The 24,648-nt window shown below is 42.6% G+C and overlaps 1 protein-coding gene across 1 annotated transcript in view; it reads left to right on the top strand.

The window, feature by feature from the left end:
• Window positions 1–7,929: 7,929 nt before the first annotated feature.
• Gm14569 (predicted gene 14569) overlaps window positions 7,930–24,648 on the top strand; it is a 91,449-nt gene continuing 74,730 nt past the window's right edge. Inside the window, exons 1-2 of the mRNA XM_006541412.2 lie at window positions 7,930–7,966; window positions 11,410–11,555. The gene's annotated coding sequence lies outside the window, so the exon portion shown is untranslated. The remainder of the gene's footprint in view (window positions 7,967–11,409; window positions 11,556–24,648) is intronic.

Genomic DNA, 24,648 nt, shown 5'->3' with positions numbered 1-24,648 from the left:
ATTCTTCAACGAATCCTTTTGTATGACAATCAAAAAGGACAAGTGTCCCGCATGTGGAACAAATAGACAAACAAAGGCAGATTTGGTAACCTTTCTGTGAACTGGGCCAGAGCCATACTATGGTTCCCACCTGAAAGTTTTGTAAGTCATTAACTGCTCCCTTCTCAGTCTACTGCTCAGCAGTGAGTGCTTGGCTATGACCATTTGTCTGAGGGTCAAGGATGCAAACATTTAGATAACTCTCTGGGTCATATACCTCCCTCTGAAGCCATGACTCTATGGAAAAAAGAACAGAGCCTTGTATCCTCTCTACTCCACATAGCAGCAGGGAGTTAAGTAGTGTGCTTAAGGCCACACAGCTAAGTGCGGGAGCTTCAGGCTTCAATTATCAATCTTAGTATTGACTTGTTTATTTTTATCGCTGTATGTTCATTGTACACAGTACTGGGTTCCCCCAAAGACCAATTTTCCCATGAACATCAGATACTTGAACAGTCCTCTTTCTCCCCTTCTCTCTCTTCTCTTTCCCTCTGCTCCCTCATGTCTCCCCACCCCCAGTCTCTGTTCTGCCTTCTTGCTGTGTGTTTATAAGTGATTTTATGCATCAATATAAAAGCTAGGATCCACAAATGAGAGAAAACATGTAATATTTGTATCCTTTTATTTGGCTACCATTGCTTAATATAATGATTTTTCAGTTGCATTTATCTCCCAGTAAACCACATGATGTTGTTTTTTTCATCTGCCTGTGTAAAACTTCATCTTCTTTATCTGTTCATCTGTTGGTGGACTTCTGAGCTGATTCTGTGTCTTGGATATTAAATAGTGCTGCAATAGACATAGATAGACAAATATCCCCGGAACATGCTTTATACTCCTTTAGGTGTATATCCAGGAGCAGTATATCTGGGTAACACCAAGATACCAAGTTGCCAAGAAGCATTATGGGAGGTATAGGCCTTCACCACAGGAGCATCATATTACAATGCAGTTGAGATACTTCAAGTGTGCCACTAAAGACCTTGTGAACAAGCTGGGTCAATGGTAGATAGCAGGCTGAAACAAGTAACCAGGCAGTAGGACATTGTAGAACAAATAAAGACCTAACAAATGAAAACTAAAGAGGGCCATCTTTTCAGAGCTCAGGTTGGCCTGGAACCTGCAGCCTAGGGTAGCCTTGAACTCTATTCCTTTTACCTGAAGGTCCCAAGGGTTGGGTACAGGCGTATACCCAACTTGGAGAATTTTGATATTAACCCAATAAAGTTCAAATTATCTGATTAATATCAGGTGGTTCATATGTGCATCTCATTGTTAGGTCTTAGATAGTAGCTTCATGTGTGGGAGAGGAAAAAATTATATAAAACATTGTATTGTGGAAGTAGGGTACAGTGTCTGGGGTCTGAAAGATGTGATCAACCTACTGAAGCAAAGATGGAGGGCATAGAAAAGTATTCTAGAATGGATGCCTCCAAACTACAATGGAGTGGGATTGATAGGTGATCCAAAGACATTTTTGGAAGCCCCTCATTCAGAATACATTTACAGTCAATGGTCTTAGTTACCTGTGTCATGTCCCAGTAGGGGAAATGGTCTTGTTGAGAAGTGGATTAGAGAAAACATGCTGCCACCTTCATTTCCACCTAGAGACAATTACTGCCTCCAGATAGAGGGAACCCTGCCTTTAAATAGGAAATCACAAAGAAGTGCATTCATCCAATAAGAGAATCTTCAGTAAGAAACCATATGTGTATATATATATATATATATATATATATATATATATATATGCGCATCCTTCTCCTCCATCTTGCTCAAACTGTCAGAAAACAAAATATTTAAAAATTCATAGCTAGCATAAGTCCCTCCTCTCTGGGATATGAATATAAGTTCATTTTTTTGTTGTTGTGAAAGTTGCTATATTATAATCCAGATTCAAGTTTCTTAACCAGTCTGCCTCCCTCCTGTACCTTCTTATAAAAGAATCCGTTAACCTCAGTTTCCCCAGCAAGCAAGGCAATGCCCGGAGCTCTGGGTGACCCTTTGGTTTTGAAGCCTCAGCAGTCACAGATGACATAGCAGGAACATAGTTCTGCTTCATTCAACCTGGGAAACATTCTTTGGGAACTAGGTGTGGTACATGGGATTATAGATTGTGTTAATAGAGTTGGGAAGATCCTCTAACTATGGGTGGCCCTGTTCCATTGGCTGGGGTTTCAAACTTTATAAGAAGGAGGAAGTGAGCCTATTGCCCTCTCTGCTTCCTGACTTAGGATACAATGTGACCAGCTGCCTCTAGCTCCTGCCTCATCGACTGATTGATGTCTGGGCCATGATGGACTGTACTCTCCAACTGTGATCGAAAATAAACCCTTCCTTCCTTAAGCTACTCGTGTTGCTCATTTTGTCAGTGCAGCAAGAGAGGTAACTAATACGATAGGACGTTCTTTGGCTTGTTGTTTTGCTGTTTCCAATTATTATCACCACACAGGGGACAGATCTTCGGGCACTTAGGAAATAGAATAAAGACGTTGAAGCTGAACATACAAGAGAAGCAAATCTATCTTCTCTCTCTCTCTCTCTCTGCTTTTTTTTTTTTTGGAGACAGGGTTTCTCTGTGTAGCCTTGACTGTTCTGGAATTCACTCTACACCAGGCTGGCCTCGAACTCACAGAGATCCACCTGCTTCTGCCTCCTGAGCACTGGGATTAAAGGTGTGGCTACCACCACCTGGCTGGTTTTCAAATTTTATTCTCAGGGGTGTGAAAACCTGTTGCCATACAGTTAACAAAGTGAATTTGTAGGGACTGGAGCAATGGCTCAGTGTTTAAGATTGCAAACTGCCCTTGCAGTAGACCAGCGTTTGCTTCCCTGTATCCATGTGAGACAGCTTTTAATCTATGATAACTCCATCTCCAGGGGATCCAATGCCCTTCTCTATCCTCTGAACACTTGAACCCACCTGCACATATGGAACTTTAACTTTTTCCAAAGCCTACTTTTGGATGATGGTTCTTAAATGCTTTAACTTCCCTTCTAACCCACCACTCACTAGAGGTAGTGAAAAGAAAGGATATAGGGGAAGTGGACCTGTTTAGAAGTGGTTGTCTGGAGCAAATCCCATCTGCTTTGTCAGAAAATCAGCAGTTCAGTTCACAGGTCAGTAGCAGCAGCAGCTTGATCCACTCAAAAACACTTCATGGATACATCAGCAGTCCAGTTCAGGAGTGTTGGGATAGCAGCGGCAGTGGTGTTACCTAGCAGGAACTCAGCTGAACTGGTACGAGTCAGCAGGAAGGACCAGAAGGAAAGCCAGGAGAAGTTCTTGGCTGTGCCTCTCCCACTGAAGCAAAGATGAGCGAAGACAGGGGACCAACAAACATTCTACAGCTAGCTCTACCAGCAAGCCAAGTCCAGCTTTTTCACAGTCCCTTGAGTCCTATCTATACTCCCTCTAAACATCATGTGTCCTCCACAGGTCTTGCCTCAGCATATGTCTTGCCTTAGGATGTGAGTCTGTCTTAGCAAAACTCCACGTGAGTCTGTATCAGCTGACATCACTCTGCCAATCTGCCCAAGTCCGCAGAAGCAGCAAGAAGCTGTGGCACACCCCTAGAAGTTTTTTGGTGCATTTCTCTCTATGGAGTCCTGGCAAATGGAGTTAAACTACGCAATGTAAGATGGACCAAATGAACCCTTCATCACATGTTCTTTCACATGTTGTTTTAGCAGAACATTCTTCCACCTGTGTCTGCTTCAGCTAAATATTCCCTCATGTGTTTGCTCCAGCAAAACACCATCTAACCCAACTTAAATTCCAAAGAACCCTTAAGTTTCCACTTCTCACTTACCCACACATAGGTACATACATATTCATAATTAAAAATAAAATCTTAAAAAAACAAAACAAAACAAAACAAAGTTGAGCCACGTACAAGTGTTTTGCTCAGTGAAAGCTGCGTCATCATTTCTAGTGACCTCATAGTCAGCTCAGTTTCTGTGTGTGCCCTTTATGACACTCACTCAGCAGCAATGTTGAATTTCCACAGAATGTGTCTGTCAGGTCCCAAAGAAACGTGGGACAAGTCTCACCCAGTACCTGTGGCCTCTCCCAGCACTTCTCACCCTGCCTCCACCCTAAACTAATCCAGCTCATGGTCTGGGCTTCTCTTCCTCCAGCGGCGGTGTACTACATACCTCAGCCAATTTGGCCACGTGCTCTCTTGTCTCCGTTCTTGACATCTTGTTTCCTCTCTCTTGGTCCACTTGCCCTCTCTCCTCTTTTCTTTTTGTTCTTTTCCACCCTCTCCCCACACCCAACACTGCCATGGTCCTGTTCATTCTGAAAACTTGTAGACTTTCAACAAATCCCTATCAACCATACCTAGGAGCAGTCATGTTCTCATTTTCTTTCAGTGTCTCCATTGCCACTTGACCTGTGACCTATGAGGGATGTTCTCTTGGCATGTGAACAAGGACAAATTTGTGAGGATAAGAAAGAATCATATGATATGGTACACACACACACACACACACACACACACACACACACACTTTTTTGTTTCTGTAGAAAATCCAGGAAACATGATAGGGACTCCATATAGGTGAAGGTGGAGATGGGTTTTCATGATTTAGCAATTTGTACTTCCAGCCTAGCATGTTGATGCATGTCTGTAACCCCAGCATTTGAGATGAAGGACGATTTTAAGTTTGAGGGTAGCCTGGGCTATATTGCAAGACCTTCTCTCAAAGTTTTGTTTTATATTCCCATGTACTGTTAGAATTTTCTAACAATTTTACTTCATTTTAGGGGGATCTCAGCTTCCTGGGGTATACGTTTGTACTGATCCCACTGACTAGTACAAATGACTGAATCAGTCATTCAGCTCTGGGGTCCAACGGCCTAAGGCAGTGCTTCTCAACTTGTGGGTCGAGACCCCTTTAGGAGTCACCTAAGAAAAACACAGATATTTACATTACAATTTATCACTGAAGAACAGCAGGGGCCGTTTGGGTAGGCCAGTGTGAATCATTGAATCCAGACAGTAGGGTTGTGGGGGTGGGGTAGGTGTGGGGAAAAGGTTGTGGGGGGTAGGGATTTCTTTTGGGTTGTGTGTGTTACTTTCCTCTCATATGCCTGGGCAAGGAATCCTAACCTGTTCTTTGCCTGTCTGGCTAAATGGTAGAGATCCTGGAAACTGAGCTGAGCAGGTCTCCTGTCACCTGAGGGAGTAGCATCCTTCCATGGGCCCTTCTTGGTGGTTGGGCAGGATGTAGGATTTGGATAGAGCTGCCTGTAGGGGAGGTACCTGGCCCAGCTTCTGATCCCAAAGGTGGCACCTGTGTAGCCTCAGCCGCTCTGCTCTAAGCTCTTGGCCGAGAGTAGTGTGAGTGATTAAATGTATGCGCTTTCCCTTTCGAGTTATTTTCAGCTTGTAGATCATTATTTTGGCTATGCTTAGAGGTGAGAGAAAAGAAAATTGGATTAATCCTGAGCACTCTTCCACCCCTCTCCCCAGGCTCTTGAAGGCCAGGGATTTGGGGAAAGTAGAAAGAATTATTTCAGAGTTCTCTCACAGCTACAAGAGTGGAAATGAATGCAGCCAGAAAAAAATTGGCACGTGCCCTCCACATCTTTGCACCTTTACTCCCAACATCTGTGGCCCATTTGGAAGACAGGCAAGAGGTGTATGTGCTTAGAGTGTCTCATGACATCTGTTTACATACTCCTGCCATCTCTGCTCAGTCAATAGATCCCCTAGGACCACACGTGGAGCTGAGTTTGTGATGTAGAATATTTTAAACATTCTGTATAACACAGACTTTCTCCAAACCTCCTTGCTAGCCTCTACCACAAAAAGCCAAACCCAACTGTGGATACGTGATGGTGATGTTCCTGGATGTCTCTTGTTTCTCCAATCACTATCAGAGTCATCCAAGCACAGGTGATACTAAAGACTGAAGATTGATTGTTGGAGGAGTCAAAGAAGAAGGGAGAGGGGAGGAGGAGGAAAAGGACAAAGAAGGAAGGAAAAGAAGTTTGGACTGGGAGATACCATTAACAAACACCCATACACTAGTCTCCCTTTATCTAAGGTTTGTCTGTAGTGTTTTCCACTACCCATGGTCAATTGTAGTCCAATATTACATTATAACACATACACACACACACACACACACACACACACACACACACAAACACACACACACGCACACTCTCTCTCACAAACGAGAACATTCACATAGCTTTCATCACAGTATGCTGTCATAATTATTCATTTATTATTTCTTATTGTAAATGTCTTCCCTACCATTCTAGGCCAATATTTTCCTTCCAGAAGTCTGTCACAAATAATGATTGTCCTTGGGACATACGATGATTTTCAATGTTATGAACACAGATCCCACAAAACAGTGCCCTGGGATCACTTAAGGAAGTGCCCTAGTCACCGTGCATCAGCTACTGTGGTGAATGAAAACAAAACAGTGGCTGGATTTCTGGAGGCTTAAAATGTAAGCCAAAGAGACTAGATGTATGCATATGAAACAGCCTGAAAATAAGACAAGACAATATTTTATCTAATGTGTGATTCCTACCAGGTTTTGAGCCTTCCTAAGGTACCATGCAAACACAGTCTTATTATCTCATTCCCATCTTTATAGCAGCCCTTTGGTCTAGATTGTGTTAGTGTCTCCAGTTTCAGCCAGAGAGCACATTGTTTTCTCTAGCACACTTGATAAGGGCAGGGAGAGCTAAGACTGCAGCCTCAACTTTTTATTTTGACAAAGTCCAAAAAATAAATACTAAAGGTGTGTGTGTGTGTGTGTGTGTGTGTGTGTGTTGAGTATTTCACTTATATTCACCAACTACTGTTTTTAATGCTTGTTTTCTCATCCTTTCTCTGTCTCTTTGTATTCACACATAGCTATGCATTTTTCTGACCAAATTGACGATACATAGAAAGCACCACTGTACTCCCCCTCTAAATATTTCAGCATACATCTGACATTTTTTTCTCACAAAACCATAATGCAATTATCACACCACAAAAATGTCACCTGGATTCAGAATTTTGTGTTTTACTTATATTTTGGGGTGCTAGGATTGAAGCTGGGCTATGCACATGCTAGACACACAACTCCAGCTTTGCCGTCAGCACACTTTGTACTTTGAATTTTGAGACAGGAGCTCACTAAGTTTCCTACAACGTCTTTGAAGCCCCCTCCTTTCCCTCCAGATCACTCAGTCGCTCACTTGCTCAGCCTCCTGTGAAGCTGAAATTACAGGTCTGTGACAGCAGACTCTGGTTGGAGTAGGATTTGAATCTTGTAACTCCAGAACCCTGAACACAAGTACTCCAGAATATCAGCAGTGATATTCCCCAGGAAAGTCTAGGAGTTACAGGACAGATGTTCTGTGTGCAAACAATCACTCTGGTTCAAAACCAATGAAATGCCTTTTCTGTCCCTGACTTCTCTCCCCTCTGCTTCCCACTCCTAGGCTACAGTCTAAAACTCCAGAAATCGGCCCATTTTACATTTCCTCCCCAAAGGACGCATCTTTCTTTCCCAGCTCTGATAAGTTTCTATTCTGTTCTCTTTAGACTTATTTAAAAAGTCTAATTAGCTCTTGAATTCCTTGGCTCCAGGGTACAGAGAGATGCAAAAGAGCCTAAGAGCAACTGGTAGTTTGCACATAGGATACAGAGAAAAGTGGGCGCCCACAGTTCCTGATCGGGTAAGAAACAAGTCCAACCCTTTTTGGATCTGGTTCAGAAGACAGTTCCTTGCATCCATTCGGAGCCACGTGTATGTGGGTGTTTGGAGGAGAAAGGTGCCCCCTCGTGGCACAAGGTTGTGTCTATGGCCTGGGCTCCTAGGTACTTCCTAGGGTGTTCTGCATAAAGAGCTAGTGGCTGGCTGAGAAGCTCTGCTGCTGGTAATTAAGGTTGCCCGAAGACTCAAAGTAAGTAATCTGGTCCCAGTGGACATCATAGTGGATCGTGGCAGCGCTCTGACATGCAGGGTAGGGGGCTGCACCTACCTTAGCAGAATGCTTGCAGTAAAGAAGAACAGTGAGCAGTGACCCTGGGGGGAGAGGGGATGCAGGTGGTGCCTCACTTGGGAGTGGAACTTGCAACATCTCTCCCATGTGTGGGAGTGCACCACATAGGTGGGGCAGAGCACCGCTGGGAGAGCTCCCACAGTGCCAGGTTCGAGCGCAAAGCTGAAACAAGAGAATCCCTAGAGAAGCAATCTGGAGTTTTGGGTCATCTCCAGGCCTCTCGGTGTCTGGGCCTTTTCTCCTTCCTGCCAGAGTTCCAACTTGGCACGGTCAAGCTGCTCCCAGGGAGTGAGGAGCTAGAGCTGGACTTTCCCCCAAACCACTGCAGGACTTGCTCAATTTACTTATCAAGGCAACGAGGGAGGTAGTGCAGGGAAAACTGTGGAGCTGCAGAGAATGTGCCTTTGTGCCGTTTCCTGGGCACCGAGGCACTTTACAGCAGTCCCGTGTCACCAGTGTTTCTAAGAAGTGATTCAAAAATTGAGGAAGGGAGAGCTGTACAAGGAGGGTGTCAGTGGGGCATATGGACTATGGAGAGAGTCTTGGACAAGAGCACAGGCCTTAGCTTGCAAATGTCAAAAAAACATCTTGCTAGTGTTCACTTGATGCTCCCAACAACCAGGAGAAGGAAATATAACGAGAAAGGAGAATTTGGATTCAAGAAAAACACCTGCAGGTTTTTGTTTGTTTGTTTTGTTTTGTTTTGTTTTGTTTTAGCTGTCACAATTTTCTAAATTGATTCCAAGCTGTATTTTAAAAATGTATTCCATGCAGTCCCTCAGTTATTTGATAGAGAACTATCTCAAAATAGTATATTCTTTTTGAAATGCAGGCTCAGTGTGTAGCTCAGGCTAGACCCAAACTTAGACTCTTCCTACCTCTGCCTCCTAACTAGGATTACAGGCATGTACTTGTAATGGTTGTAATGGATGGTGGTGGTCTGGCTTTCAGCATATTCTTAATATGTGTGCATAGTGTTGTTTTGGGATTTGTGTGTATATTTTAAGCAGAAGCAGTTCCCACGGGGAGAGTATAACCCTGACAGATGTAGCCATGTGCTTAATGAATGAATATGTTGACATATAGGGTTATTTACCATTCACTAGCGAAGCTACTTTACATTTTCCTAACTCTCTTCATCTGTTACAAGGAATCCAACATAGAAACACAGCTTCCTCATTGCAGCTATGGAATAGCCAACCTGCAGGTTCAAAGTGGCCTTGTGGCATTTGGAATGATCCTTCATATGAGGTGCTAAGGTGAGGTGCTTTGGGCATAGAGATATGGGATTAAAAACATTAATGCCCTACCCCCTGCAGTGTCACTGTAACCACCTGCTCCTACTCTCTTGATGGTGATAAGACATGAGGCATTAGAAAATGAGCATACTTATATTAAAGTGTATTAGGGTTCTATTAGGGAGAAAAAGGTTTCTTGGAGGATACTGATCATGGGAAAAAGTTGAGACAGGCTACGATATAAGTTAACTTTTTGGCCACATGTATTAATATCCTCTGGGCCTGGACTCTGGGATCCCTGCTGGTCTCTTTATGAAGTGTCCTTGACAACTGTTTTAAGGACACATCTCTAGATCTCTCCCCTTGTGGCTGTGCCCTTAGTGGATGGCTTTGGACAGATACTGTGGACTTTTAGAAGGCTCTTTCTGTAATCTCAGATGACAGAGGAATTGAGAGTGAATGGTGAACGCTTTGACCAGACGGGTGGTGATGGTCATGATGGTTGAGATTTCACTGCTCTCAAATGAGTGGTAAGCTCCCTCTCTGGGATTCAGGGCCAGTTCCTTTTAGATTCTTCTTCTTGCAATTCACTTGGGTTTGCTTTTTCAGGGTGCCTTCATTTTAGTATTTGTTTCCCATGGCAGGATCTACCACAGCCTAAGATGTTCAGGATGGAAATAAAAAAAGCCTGTTTTCTTGGCTTCAGGCGGATAAATCTGGACTTGAGTTCAAAGGATGGTCTATTTAAGAAGCAGGCCATTCAGGGACTGTAACTCAGTGGATGGATAGAGTACTTGCCTTGAATGTACAAAGCCCTGGTTTCAATTCCCAACAATGCATAATAGTGGCATGGTGGTATATACCTGTTAGCCCAGCACTTAGGAGGTAGAGGCAGAAAGATCAAAAGTTCAAGACCATCCTCTTCTACAGAGGGTTGAAAGCCAGCTTGTCTTAAGTAAGACTATCCACTCCCCTTCCCAAAGTGTGAAAGCAAAGTTGAAAAAGAAAAGGCAGGGGAAACAGAGACAGCGAGTTTGAGGAGGTTGAACAGCCAGCGCCCATGTAAATAGATGGCACAGAATCTCTTACAAGGTCTGAAACATACAGGAGACAAAGTACACAACAGCAGTATCTACTTTAATAGCTAGCTTTGTGCTGAGTCATCAGAGTGAAACATTTCCTTTTTCTTTTCTGGAGCCCAGCAAGCATACTATCTGGCACAAGTACCTGTTGAAGGATGTTGACAGAATCAAGGTATACTTGAGGAGTTAGCTTCTTAGGGGATGCTCAGCCCAGGGAACAGTGATTCACCAGAGTTGGAGTATGTGAATACAGCTCAGTAGAATGTAATGAAAGGAAGACAGAGGCACTTATATATAGTGAAGGTGGCGGGTGTAAGTCTCTGAGCTTTTGTTTGGGTTCAGGAGCAGAAGATAGGGAGGAAAAGCATGCTACTTAAATACTTAAACATTCATGATTCCCCCAATAGCCCCGGAGCATGTCCCATTGTATATCCATTTAACAGGGGTTTTCCTAGAATCACTGTTTGACTGTATCCTCAGGATTACATGCTTTTAACGAACCCTAATAGGACTTACAAATGGAATCTACTAAACAAACACACCCCCAAACAGGAACTTGGGTATGTCTCCTCTCTAGCTCATGTCTGTACTCAGTATTTCATTTCTAGATATAGACATTTACTTGGAGATGTTTAGACAGTGGTGGAAATGAGTATACTTGGAGCCAACCAGATCCCAACAGATGTTGACTGACTCCCTTTTCAAGAACCTCAAGGGAACAATACCATGTTTCAGATGGGAGATGAAGGAAATTCAAGGGAGTTCAGAATCTAATCAGATCCTGTTAAGGGTAGGACTGCTGACTTCACGAGTGGGAAAGGATTCTGTGGTTCATGGGGTCAATGATAAAATTAGAATTCTGTATATTACCTGCTAGAGAAAGGATCAGTTAACAGTTAGAACAAAAGCATCCACCAAGGGCACTTGGCAACCAGGTGGGCCTGCTGCAAAGGTGACTTTGTGTTTGGCAGTTTCCATTTCTCCTGTGACACAGCATTTCTGACCTGAACAGTTTCCATTCCAGGTATTCTGGGCCTGCGTCTTGACCATCTCTACAGATTTTTCTTCTGCAAGCCACTGGAAGCCAAGGCTGTGGATCTTCCCTTGGCTAACTAATACATTGTTTTTCTATGGCCCAGAGATTGCTCTTGGATACAGCAAGATGTGCTGGTAAGTCGTTGGGCATTTGTGGATTAACCCTTAACTAATGTGTTTTTGATAGGCCCTATGTGCTATGTCCAGTGAGAGTGGTGGACTTGGTCATCTGGAGGACCTGGTCAGAATGATGAGACACTCAGGTCATGCTAGCCAGTTTCTCCTCAGTAAAGAACAGGATTCAGGAAGGTGAGACTGACAACTCTGTGGTCCTGATGAGGGGCTAACTATTGTCAGCCATGCACTAGTAATACCCACCCACTTGGGTGCAAACCTTGTTTGACAGCCTCGGGAATAATGCAGAATGCCACTTCAGATTAGAGACGACAAATAATGGACTTTTTCTGAGCTCCACTTGCTAACATTCAGCATCCTGTGCATTCTTCTTGATCATCCAATCCAGATACTAAACCTTGTGTGTCCCAGTCGTCTTGGGAGGACTAGTTGTAATTTCTCAGCCAGTGAGCTCAGACCCCATTTCCCCTCCTTGATGTAATTAAGGGTGTGGCCAATGGTCATTAGTATCCTCACAACACTTTTTCTTCCTCTTTCTCTCTCCTTTCTTCCCTGCTTTTAAAAATTAATGTATTTTGGTGCTGGAGAGATGGTTCAGCAGTAAAGAGCACTGGTGGCTCTTACCAAAGATCTGAGTTCAATTCCCAGTGTCCACGTGGTGGCTTAGAACCATCTGTTAACTCAGTCCCGGGGGATCCCACCTTCTCTGGCCTCTGCTGGCTCCAGGCATGCATGCAGTGCACAGACATACACTCAGGCAAAATGCTCACACACACACAAAGCTAAATATATAAATATAAAATTATTTTACTTTTAATTAAAATATAATTACATCATTTCTTCACCCTCTACTCCCTCTAATCCTTCCCAGGTCCTCTATACTCCTTCTTAAATCCATAACCTCTTTTCTTTAATTATATGTTATATATTTATAATATATTGTAAACACATAACTGCAACCTGCTGAGTTGATTTAGTGTTGCTTGTATGTTTTGGTTTGAGGGATGACCACTTGGTATTGAATAACCAGTTAAGGGGTTCATCCTTTTGGAAGTCTAGTTCTCCCTCTCTGCATTCATCAATTGCCTGTAGCAATTCATCTAAGGTTAGGATCCCATGAGGTTTCCCCATCTACATTGCCATGTTAACTGGTGGTGTTCTTGCTCAGGTCTTCTTTAGGCAGACTTATTGCCGTATCTGGAAGACAATCTCACAGCAGAGTTCCTTGTCCTCTGGCTCTTAAAATCTTTCTTCCCACTACAGATCTGAGATGTTCTCTGAACCTTAGGTATGGGGATTGTGTTGTAGATGTATCAACTGAGCCTGGGCACCCCACGGTCGGTAGTTCTCTGCCTTTTGGCAAGTTGCAGCTTTCTTCATTGCTCTCCTCTGACTACTGCAACGAGAAGTTTCTTTGATGAGTTGTGAGAACTAACCAAAATTTCCTCTGCTTCCCCACCCCCAGGTTATTTATTTATCCATTTCTTTCTTTACTTACTGTGGTGAAGACGGAACTCAGGACTTTGTCCATACTAGAAAAATCCCATGCTTTTGAGATAAACCCATACTTTCCCCTAGTTTTCAAGAAATAATTTAAAAACTCCAATTCCCAGGCAAGTAAGACACATGGGCACTGCACTTTGCTAACTGACATCCTGTAGTATACAAGTCTACATGTTTTCTGCTCAAGAACAATGGGCAGATTAATAGGTGTTAATGAAGTGACAGGTACATCAGGGACAGATAACATCTGTACCTTGAGTAATTTCTTGACCTTTGTTTATTTACAACATAGTTAAAAATATTTGCCTTTGTGAAAATGAACTTAGGAGGGAACATTTTGGAAAGTGTTTGGAGTTTCTCTGAAGGTACAGTTGACTGGTTTCATTTGATCTTTAAAAACACTCTAGGGAGCAATCTTTTTCTTAGACCAAGATGTAGTTTGCTTTGGAAGAGTCCTATTTCAGTAGGAGCCTAAATTTCAGCCCTATGTAGGAACCCATATATTTATTTGTAAGCTTTTTATGTTTTATTTGTTTCCCAACTGAATTGGCAAATGAATAATTTTATATGCTTATGCTATACAGTATGATGTAGCTTGTACATGTGTGTGCTCACACATGTTTTTGGTAGGTGTGCCTGCGTGTGCACCTGCAGAGGCCAGAGAAGAAAGTGTGGCATCCTGTTTTCATCACTGTCTGTCTTATTCCTCTGGGACAGGGTCTCTCACTGAACCTGGAGGTAGGCTGGATGACCAGCGAACTCCAATTTTTTTTCCTGTCTCCATCCTCTGCGTGGACACACCTAGCATTTTTTTCTTACACGTGGGTGCTAGAGATATGAACTCTTATGTTTGAGCGGCAAGCACACTTACCACTGAGCCATCTGCACAGTCCTCAAGCATGATGTCTTCATGTATCATACACACTGTGGTGTGTTTAAATGAGATTAATGCTACATAGCTTTCTCCCTGCAGCGACTTTATGTTCAGTCCTTTGAACACTTTCTGCTGCTCTAATGTTATCATACTAGGAGTTCGTTCACCAATTTCTTAAGCAACATAATTCTTTGTCATTTGTTACTTCTAGAAATTAGAAATTAAGCCGGGCAGTGGTGGCGCACGCCTTTAATCCCAGCACTTGGGAGGCAGAGGCAAGCGGATTTCTGAGTTCGAGGCCAGCCTGGTCTACCGAGTGAGTTCCAGGACAGCCAGGACTACACAGAGAAACCCTGTCTCAAAAAAATCGAAACAAAACAAAACAAAAAACAAACAAAACAAAATAAAAAATAAAATTAGAAATTAGTATTCAAAGTGTGGTGTATAATAGTGTTGCTATTTCTCACTCGCGTATCCCTGCTGGCATAGTGACTATAGTTCAGCTGATGTGCATGGCTTGACACTTTTACGATATCTTTAATAAACTATTAAAGCCACTTGTTCAACACAAATCGATGTACTTTGTAATCTGCCAGAAAAAATGTGTCAACAAGCTAACGTACACTCAGAATGCCAGGTTAAGTTAGTAAGTAAGAAGAGTTGCTATTTGACTCAAGTACGTATGATACCCTCAAGGTAGAGGTTCCTAACTTCCAAGTGAGGTGGAGAGCAATTTTGCTCCCTTGAGAACATTTGGCAAAGCACTGAGATATTTTTGGTGTCAAAATTGGAGGAAACGTACAATACTGACATCTAGTGGTTACAGAGCAGAAATGCCACTAAATATCCATATCCATATCCATATATATGTTTGTTTGTTTTTGGCTTTTCGAGACAGGGTTTCTAGGTGTAGCCCTGGCTGTCCTGGAACTCACTTTGTAGACCAGGCTGGCCTCGAACTCAGAAATCCGCCTGCCTCTGCCTCCCAAGTGCTGGGATTAAAGGCGTGCCCCACCACGCCCGTTTTTATTTTTTATTTTTTTAATTAGGTATTTTCCTCGTTTACATTTTCAATGCTATCCCAAAAGTCCCCCATACCCACCCCCCCAATCCCCTACCCACCCACTCCCCCTTTTTGGCCCTGGGGTTCCCCTGTACTGGGGCATATAAAGTTTGCAAGTCCAATGGGCCTCTCTTTGCAGTGATGGCCGACTAGGCCATCTTTTGATACATATGCAGCTAGAGACAAGAGCTCCGGGGTACTGGTTAGTTCATATTGTTGTTCCACCTATAGGGTTGCAGTTCCCTTTAGCTCCTTGGGTAATTTCTCTAGCTCCTCCATTGGGGGCCGTGTGATCCATCCAATAGCTGACTGTGAGCATCCACTTCTGTGTTTGCTAGGCCCCGGCATAGTCTCACAAGAGACAGCTATATCTGGGTCCTTTCAGCAAAATCTTGCTAGTGTATGCAGTGGTGTCAGCGTTTGGAAGCTGATTATGGGATGGATCCCTGCATATGGCAATCACTAGATGGTCCATCCTTTCATCACAGCTCCAAATTTTGTCTCTGTAACTCCTTCCATGGGTGTTTTGTTCCCATTTCTAAGAAGGGGCAAAGTGTCCACACTTTGGTCTTCGTTCTTCTTGAATTTCATGCGTTCAGCAAATTGTATCTTATACCTTGGGTATCCTAAGTTTCTGGGCTAATATCCACTTATCAGTGAGTACATATTGTGCGAGTTCCTTTGTGATTGGGTTACCTCACTCAGGATGATGCCCTTCAGGTCCATCCATTTGCCTAGGAATTTCATAAATTCATTTTTTAATAGCTGAGTAGCACTCCATTGTGTAAATGTACCACATTTTCTGTATCCATTCCTCTGTTGATGGGCATCTGGGTTCTTTCCAGCTTCTGGCTATTATAAATAAGGCTGCTATGAACATAGTGGAGCATGTGTTCTTCTTACCGGTTGGGACATCTTCTGGATATATGCCCAGGAAAGGTATTGCGGGATCCTCCGGTAGTACTATGTCCAATTTTCTGAGGAACTGCCAGACTGATTTCCAGAGTGGTTGTACAAGCTTGCAAACCCACCAACAATGGAAGAGTGTTCCTCTTTCTCCACATCCTCGCCAGCATCTGCTGTCACCTGAATTTTTGATCTTAGCCATTCTGACTGGAGTGAAGTGGAATCTCAGGGTTGTTTTGATTTGCATTTCCCTGATGATTAAGGATGTTGAACATTTTTTCAGGTGCTTCTCAGCCATTCGGTATTCCTCAGGTGAGAATTCTTTGTTCAGCTCTGAGCCCCATTTTTTAATGGGGTTATTTGATTTTCTGGAGTCCACCTTCTTGAGTTCTTTATATATATTGGATATTAGTCCCCTATCCGATTTGGGATAGGTAAAGATCCTTTCCCAATCTGTTGGTGGCCTTTTTGTCTTATTGACGGTGTCTTTTGCTTTGCAGAAGCTTTGCAATTTTATGAGGTCCCATTTATCGATTCTTGATCTTACAGCACAAGCCATTGCTGTTCTATTCAGGAATTTTTCCCCTGTACCCATATCTTCGAGGCTTTTGCCTACTTTCTCCTCTATAAGTTTCAGTGTCTCTGGTTTTATGTGGAGTTCCTTAATCCACTTAGATTTGACCTTAGTACAAGGAGATAGAAATGGATCAATTCGCATTTTTCTACATGATAACCGCCAGTTGTGCCAGCACCATTTGTTGGAAATGCTGTCTTTTTTCCACTGGATGGTTTTAGCTCCCTTGTCAAAGATCAAGTGACCATAGGTGTGTGGGTTCATCTGTGGGTCTTCAATTCTGTTCCATTGGTCTACTTGTCTGTCACTATACCAATACCATGCGGTTTTTATCACAATTGCTCTGTAGTACAGCTTTAGGTCCGGCATGGTGATTCCACCAGAGGTTCTTTTATCCTTGAGAAGAGTTTTTGCTATCCTAGGTTTTTTGTTATTCCAGATGAACCGTTTTTATTTTTTAATTAAGTATTTTCTTCACTTACATTTCCAATGCTATCCCAAAAGCCCCCCCCCGACTCCCCCACCCACCCACTCCCACTTCTTGGCCCTGGCGTTCCCCTGTACTGAGGCATATAAAGATTTTGCTTAAAAGGACCCTGATATAGCTGTCTCTTGTGAGGCTATGCCAGGGCCTAGAAAACACAGAAGTGGATGCTCACAGTCAGCTATTGGATGGAACACAGGGCCCCCAATGGAGGAGCTAGAGAAAGTACCCAAGGAGCTAAAGGGATCTGCAACCCTATAGGTGGAACAACAATATGAACTAACCAGTACCCCGGAGCTCATGTCTCTAGCTGCATATGTATCAAAAGATGGCCTAGTCGGCCATCCCTGCAAAGAGAGGCCCATTGGTCTTGCAAACTTTATATGCCCCAGTACAGGGGAACGCCAGGGCCATTCTTTTCAAATGTGCGGCTAGTGAAAAATACTGTCTTCAACTAATATTTTTACTAAGGCATAAATCTGGAGGATCAACCTAGTGAGGAAGGTTAACCGTTAACACAGCCTTAACCACGTGTGGCTACTGAGCTACACTCAGTATGACTAAGCAACTGAAGGTTTAGTTTTATTTAATTTAATTCAACTCAAGTTGACACATGTGGTTAGTGCCTTCTCTGTGGAATTCTTCTGCTTTATTACCTTAATTTAAATTTTTAAAATATTTATTTATGTTTTAAAGAGTGCCAAAATGGTTTTAATGTGCTTGCTTTAAAAAATTAAGAAACAAAAGGAATTTGTGAGTCATTTACTTACAAATATCAATAAAAATCTAATTTAAATGTCTCTCCATTGAATTTAATTAATGCTCAAGCCAGAAAAATTAATTAATCTTAATTAATTAATCTTAAGAGTTTTGAATAAGGGCTATACATTATGATGTTGTGCTATGTATGAGGTCTACTCAGCACGATGCGGTGCATCTTATCAAAACACTCTATGTTGTGTTGAGTATTACCATGACATTATTTCTGTCAATTTTAGAGGTCTCTGGACCTTGGTTGAAATCTCTCTCTGTGGGAATAATGAACACTTATAATCACAGTAAGGCCACAGAGATTCACCAAATTACCTGTGAGAGAAGTGCCCTTCTCTTTTTTTGACTACTATTCTGAGCTTTTCTTAGCATATAGTAGTATTCAAATGACTGTTCTTAAATTAATGAGCTATCATCGTTAGCTTATGATATAGGTACTAAACGGCTCTATTTAACAGGAAAATTTAGGTCTCAGTTCAGTATTTTGCTCAAGATCATAATATTCACAAGAGGCAGGAGTCAAACCTAGATTTCTCCAACTCCATAGCTTCCCCCCTTGCAAATGTGTGTTAGTGTTATACTTCTTTCCTAAGGAGATCAACATGCCTGATTTCTTTCTCTTCGTGAGAAAGGCATGCCTTCTGCCAAGCTATGAATCTGCTATGAATCATCAGAAGAGCACAGGCAAAAGATCTGATTTTATAAATACCATACTTCCTTTATTTCCCTACTCTTGACACCTCTCAATCTGCTGCTAGACATGTTCCATTATGCTCCTTTTATAGGGCAGGAAACTTAGGTTTACAGAGATTGTGTGACTTGTTGAAGGCCTTACAACGTGTCAGAGTCTACAGCCGTGGTTCTCAACCTTCTTAATGCTGTGACCCTTTAATACAATTCCTCATGTTGTGGTGACCCCCAAACACATTATTTTCGTTACTACTTCATAACTGTAAGTTTGCTACTGCTATGAATCATAATGTTAGTATCTGATATGCAGGAGATCTGATATACGACCCCCAAAGGGGTCACAACCTACATCTACCAGGACTTCTGGTCCTTATAAAACCTTCAATTCTGTTAGGGAGATTTTTTCATCCAACGTAGCTGAGGCTCATTGGGGGGTGGGGGGGGAAGGACAGGTTTTGTATTGTTAGAGCAGTTAACAATTTTTGAAAGTAGAAACATAAAGTGGTTTATTCATCTGATCTGAGCGCAAGCTCGAACATTTAGTACAGAGCTATCTATTACAAGCAATACATTTTAACAACAGAACTCAGTTATCTAGTACAGCGTGTAAGGGAGACGCTCTAAACGAGGGCTAGAAAAGACAAATGAACAGTGAAGAGATAGGAGCATGGGAAAGTCTAGATATGGAGAAGAAAAGAACAACAGTGACACCCAAGGCATTGTTTTTCAGAAAAAAAAAAAAAACAAAAACAAACCGAGGTTACTGAGGAGATAAAGTATTTGTATAGCCCAAGGTCTTCATTCCTTATTTCCTATCATGTGGCCTTTGTGTGCCAAAGAGCGATTCTACAAACTGAGGGTCATCGTGTTACCTCTGCATCCTTATTCGGATTTTCCCCTATAAACCTAGCTGTCCTAGAAAAATAGAAAGTCAGAGGGAAACTCTTGAGATTCATGGGTGTGGTATGGAATGAACCTGTGATCCTAGACCTGGGGATGTGGGGAAAGGGATCCTTGGGGTGCTGTCTAGACAGCCCAGGTGTCTAGCCAGGTGACACCCAGGTTACTGATGAGACACTGTGGTTAAAAAACAAAACAAAACAAAACAAAACAAAACAAGACAAGACAAGACAAGACAAGACAAGACAAGACAAAACAAAACAAAACAAAACAAAACACCAAAAACCAAAACCAAAAACAACAACAAACAGGTGAGTAGTTCCTGAGGAGAAACATTTGTGGTTGTCCTTTGACCACTATGTGAGTGTGCAGGCAATAGGGGAATAACAGTCTCTTTAGGAGTAGAGGAAAGAGTCTGATGAATCTTCATGAAGTCTGCAACTCTGGACATTTTTTAAAATAGAAAAAAAAACAGTTAAATTTCTAAACGACTGGGGAAAAAAAAAGGAGATTGCTCTGAAAATATTACCAGGCTTTCAGAAAGCCTCCTCTTAAAGCTAAGCTCAGCTGGTTAACGCAGGCACACTTTGTAGTGAAGCTGCAAAATGTGACCTCTCTAAGAGGAACTGGCAACTTTGGAAGAGGATCCCAGTGATTATAAAATTCAGATGTTGAAGGGACTAAAATGAACCCCAACCTCCAAATCTAGCTCATCCTCTAAGCACTTAGACAAGGAACTGAGGCTCACTGAAAACACTAACTGGGGACTCAGGTGTGTTCTCTGCAAAAATTCCTAGAGTCCTCTATGGGGACTCATATTTATGCATTTATTTAAAAAATACATTCTGTTGGGACTAAGGAGTTGTTGGCTCCCTGATTAAGAATGCTTGCTGCTCCTCCAGAGGACCCTAGATCAATTTGAAGCACCTCCAGGTTGTGCAGCTCACAACAGTTTATAAAGTCTAGCGCCAGGGTATCCCATGTCCTCTTCCAGCCTCCCCTGGTAACTGTACACACATGGCATGCACACATGCACACACAAGGATACACATAAATACGAATAAATCTTTTAAAAATGCCGCACTCCCTCAAACCAAAAAGTCCTTTTCCTTTTTTGTCATGAGTTATGTCTAGAGATTATAAGAAATGACTTTTTCTTCATCTCTCTCATTTTGTCCCCCACTTCCTTTTGGGTTACGATGTTTGCTGTTGATTTACAGGCTTCTCGTTGAACCCTGTCCTCACACCATTACTCTTATATGCAGTCATAGTTTGTAAACCTCCATGGAGCTCTCCCTCCATACAGAAATGTGCTATTATTCGCACGTGATCACATTTATTCTTCCTGGGCTTCTGTCATTCTCAGTGAACCCAGTGGGGCAGACCTTCCCACCAGCATCTAAGTGTTCGTTCTGTGCACTGTGAGGTCACGGAAGACTCTACATCCAATGTGGCTTTTTCATTATCCAGTTCCTGATGACTAGGAATTCTTGTGCCTAAGATACTCAACATGTTTCAGCTCTCCCACTATGCTTCTCATTACCACTCTTTCTTGGGGTAGCATTCCTTTATGGAAAGAGCTTCATAAACATCAACGAGTTCTTAAAGGGGCAATCAGTCCTACTGCTTTTTTGGCTTAGCAATAGTGTGCCATGAATATGTGATTGAGTGGCAAACTTTTGGAGCATACACCCTTGAATTGGCTGGTTTTGGAGGAGAAAACTCCATTCTGCCCTTGGCTTTGGGGTTTTTTTTCCTTTCCTTTCTCCTTCCTTCCTTCCCTTCCTTCCCTTCCTCCTCCTCCTCCTCTTCTCTCTCTCTCTCTCTCTCTCTCTCTCTCTCTCTCTCTCTCTCTCTCTCTCTCTCTCTCTCTCTCTCTCTTTCTTCCTTAAACAGGATCTCACTATGTAGCCCCTAAAGCCTATATATAGACCAGGCTAGCATAAAGATCCTCTTGCCTTTGCCTCCTGAGTTCTGAGATTAAAGACAGTAGCCACTATGCCTGGCTTGAGTTGTGCCTTTGTTTTGAGTCAAGATTTCAGTATGCAGCTCACACTGGCTTTGAACTTGAATCTCCTCTTGCCTCTTTCTAGAGTGTTGGGATTGCAGATGTGTCATCATGTGTAGGGTTCTGGGCCATTCTCTCTAACTAGTTGCCTTATATCCTGGCTCAGCTCTAGGCCATGTATCAAATAAGATCCCTTTTTACTGTTGTCCCATGCAGCCCTGGGGTCTCAGGGCACACAGTCCTTTTCCCAGTCTATTGCTCTTCTGTGGCCTGCCAATACATTCCAGAAGCTTCTCAATTCTGCTCCAATCCCTGAACCAAAGAAGCATGAGTCAAATATGATAGCAAGCTTGACTCTGAGCAAGGCAATTACATCTCAGAGTTGAGGCCAACATCCTCAAGACCCTTCTAGACACCTAGGATTAGTGGCTGTCATCTGCTTTTCCTGTCTCTTCTCTAGCTCATCTATGCTGACCCCTAGTGTCTCAGGGTTCATATCGTCTAAAATCAATCTGCATAGTAAGTGGTCTCCTCTATCAGACCTTGCATGATTATTGCAACCTTCTCTGACAAGTTCCTTTTAGTCCTGTTGCTTCAAATGGAGTGAGCCACAACAGTACCTCTGATGCAGGCATGCCCACTTTTGAAAAAGTGCTTGGTGTGTGTGTGTGTGTGTGTGTGTATGTGTGTGTGTGTGTCTCTGTGTGTGTGTGTCTGTGTGTGTGTGTGTGTGTGTCTGTGTGTGTGTGTGTGTCTGTGTCTGTGTCTGTGTCTGTGTAACTGCACCTGTGTGCACGTGTTGGCTGGAAAGCAACCTTGGTTGTTGTTCCTCAGGTGCTGTCTCCCTTACTTTGTGAAAACAGGGTCTTTCATTGCCCTGGGTCTGGCCAAGTAGGCTCACCAGCCCAGTGAGCCCCAGAGCTCGGCCTGTCTGACCTTTTGGTATTGTGGCATAATGTTGTCTTTTACAAAGTTGATGTGCAAGAACTGCAACAGAGTTTTTTTAAATTGCCAAGCTCTCTCATAGGAATGTAAACAAGTGTATGGTTTTGTGTTTGGCTGCATTCATAGCTCTCCTCAGTCCCGTGCAGCCTATAGGCTGGGAAACACTCCTGGGAAGGCTCCTGTGGCCAGGGAGGCTTCCTATTCCCTGTTGTCTTCTGTGTTGTCCCTTTCAGCTTTCACCTTCACTTCTTTAACCCATTCACCCCTAAGTCTCAGGTATTGGTATTGCTTACACGTTCCCTGCTAAACTCAGCATTGTGGCACACCCAGGATCCTCACCCTTCTTTTTGACCTCTGGGCCCTTGTATGACACATGCTGACAATGGACCTTCTAGTTCTCTGCCTCATAAATCTCTAGGGAAGAAAACATTTGTCTGTCTAGCTAGCTCTTCTGTACCTTGAAGAATTACACTTTTTTATAGATTCATTTTATTATCTTTTAATTATATGTCTGTGGGTGGGTCTCTGTGTAAGTATGTCTATGCCATGGTTTGTGGCTGAGGAATCCAAAGCCTAAGGTTCCCTCAGAGCTAGAGTTACAGCATGGTTGTGAGTCACCCAATGTGGGTGATGGGAATTGATTTCGGGTTCTTTTCAAGAGCAGTGCATGTGCATAACCACTGAGCTCTCCTACCATTGCTCCTCTCTAGAATTCTTGACAGTTGGTGGATGGGGGTGGGGGTGAGACTGGATGTAGAAAGTCTCTGGCAACGAAGCTCTCCACAGGAGGTGGTCCTATCCTGTTAGCTGCTTTGGACATTAGTAGACCCCAACCAGAGTTCAGTGAGCTGTTCCAGCACAGCAGTTACTTTCCTTGCCTTGTGATTTATGAAAAAAGCCCCTCAAAACAAAACAAAAACAAAAACAACAAAAAACCCTAGGGTAACTATGGAGATGGATAGTACCAAGTCAGAGTTGCAGGCCATGTAAACTCTAGGACATCTTTTCTACAGCATAATTTACTTCTCACAAGATGGAGAATTCTAACGCTCAGTTCTAGTGGTCACTCCTCAAACTTCCTCACTCTGTCATGTGCTTAATACTGAACAGGACCAGAAAGCACTGAGATGGGTACTGTAGTTACAGATCTCAGCACTTCACCTACTTCCTCCAACCCTAACACACTTGGGAGACATCCCCTGACTTGGAAATTAGTTACTCACAGCTCAGAGGAGTAAAAAGTGTGTGTGTGTGTGTGTGTGTGTGTGTGTGTGTGTGTGTGTGTGTGTGTGTGTGTTTTCCTCTGAAGACGGTGAGGAAAGAGGATAAAATGCTGATCATGTTCATCTGTGGCAGCCTTTACAATGATTACACCACCATTGATCCTGGTCCTCAACAAGTCTGGGTTCAGCATCAGGCTGAACTGATGCTGAGTCCCTGTATGTTCTGCTCTAAGAGAATTGAGAATGAAACTGTTGATATGTTGCTTTTGTGCTTTGGGGTTTTATTCTTACTTTCATCTTTTCCTCTTTGTGTTTTTCATTTTCCTATACTCTTATTGTTTTTATCTTTTAAAAAGTAATTTGTGATTTTCATTCCTCTTTTATATTTGTATAACGTGGCTTAGACTGTTTCTTCTATTGTGATATAAGGTTTCTGTATCTCTTCTCTCAACCTAAAATCCTTTACCTGTAATCTGCTTCTTTCTTTTTTCACTTAAATTACGTTATTTTTTCACTTTCCTTTTTTAGTTCATCCAGTTATCATTTCTATCTTTACTGTAAGTAATTTGCATCATGGTTCATATTATTTTTGTTCATTTGCTTTTAATTAGCACACAGAGCAACCGGCTTCATCAAGGCAGTTTTATTCATGCTTTATTTGGTTGAGCTCCCCCCTTCCCCATTCCCCCATTTTGGCTCATATACTTCTGGCTTCTAGAGTTCCTCTTTTCATTTTTGTGCAATATTTTATCACCTTCCCAAGCTCCGTCCCTGAAGCTTGGGACCTGTCATGGGACCTTTCATAGCTCATGTGATCTTTACATACACTCACTCCCAGACAAACACACATATCTAAAGATTAGAAGTCACACCCTGCATGTGGTCCTTATCTCTCTGATTTGGGGACAGCTCACTTGGTGTGATCATATTCATAGCCATCCATTTCTTTCAAATTTCATAATTTATTTTTTTCTTTGTAGTGGAGTAAAATTCTAGTGTATTATATGTATTGCATTATTGGTGATCATCTATGCTGATTATTGTGAAAAATGCTGCAATAAACATGAATGGGTGAGTATCTCTGGTGGTGAATATTGAGTCTTTTAAGTGTATGTCTAAGAGGGGTACAGCTGGGTCATACCTGATTTCTAG

The sequence above is a fragment of the Mus musculus genome, chromosome X (genome assembly GCF_000001635.26).
Source record: "Mus musculus strain C57BL/6J chromosome X, GRCm38.p6 C57BL/6J".
Lineage (NCBI taxonomy): Eukaryota > Metazoa > Chordata > Mammalia > Rodentia > Muridae > Mus > Mus musculus.
The sequence above is the reverse complement of the archived record's forward strand: the minus strand, read 5'-3'. Positions and strand labels throughout refer to the sequence as shown.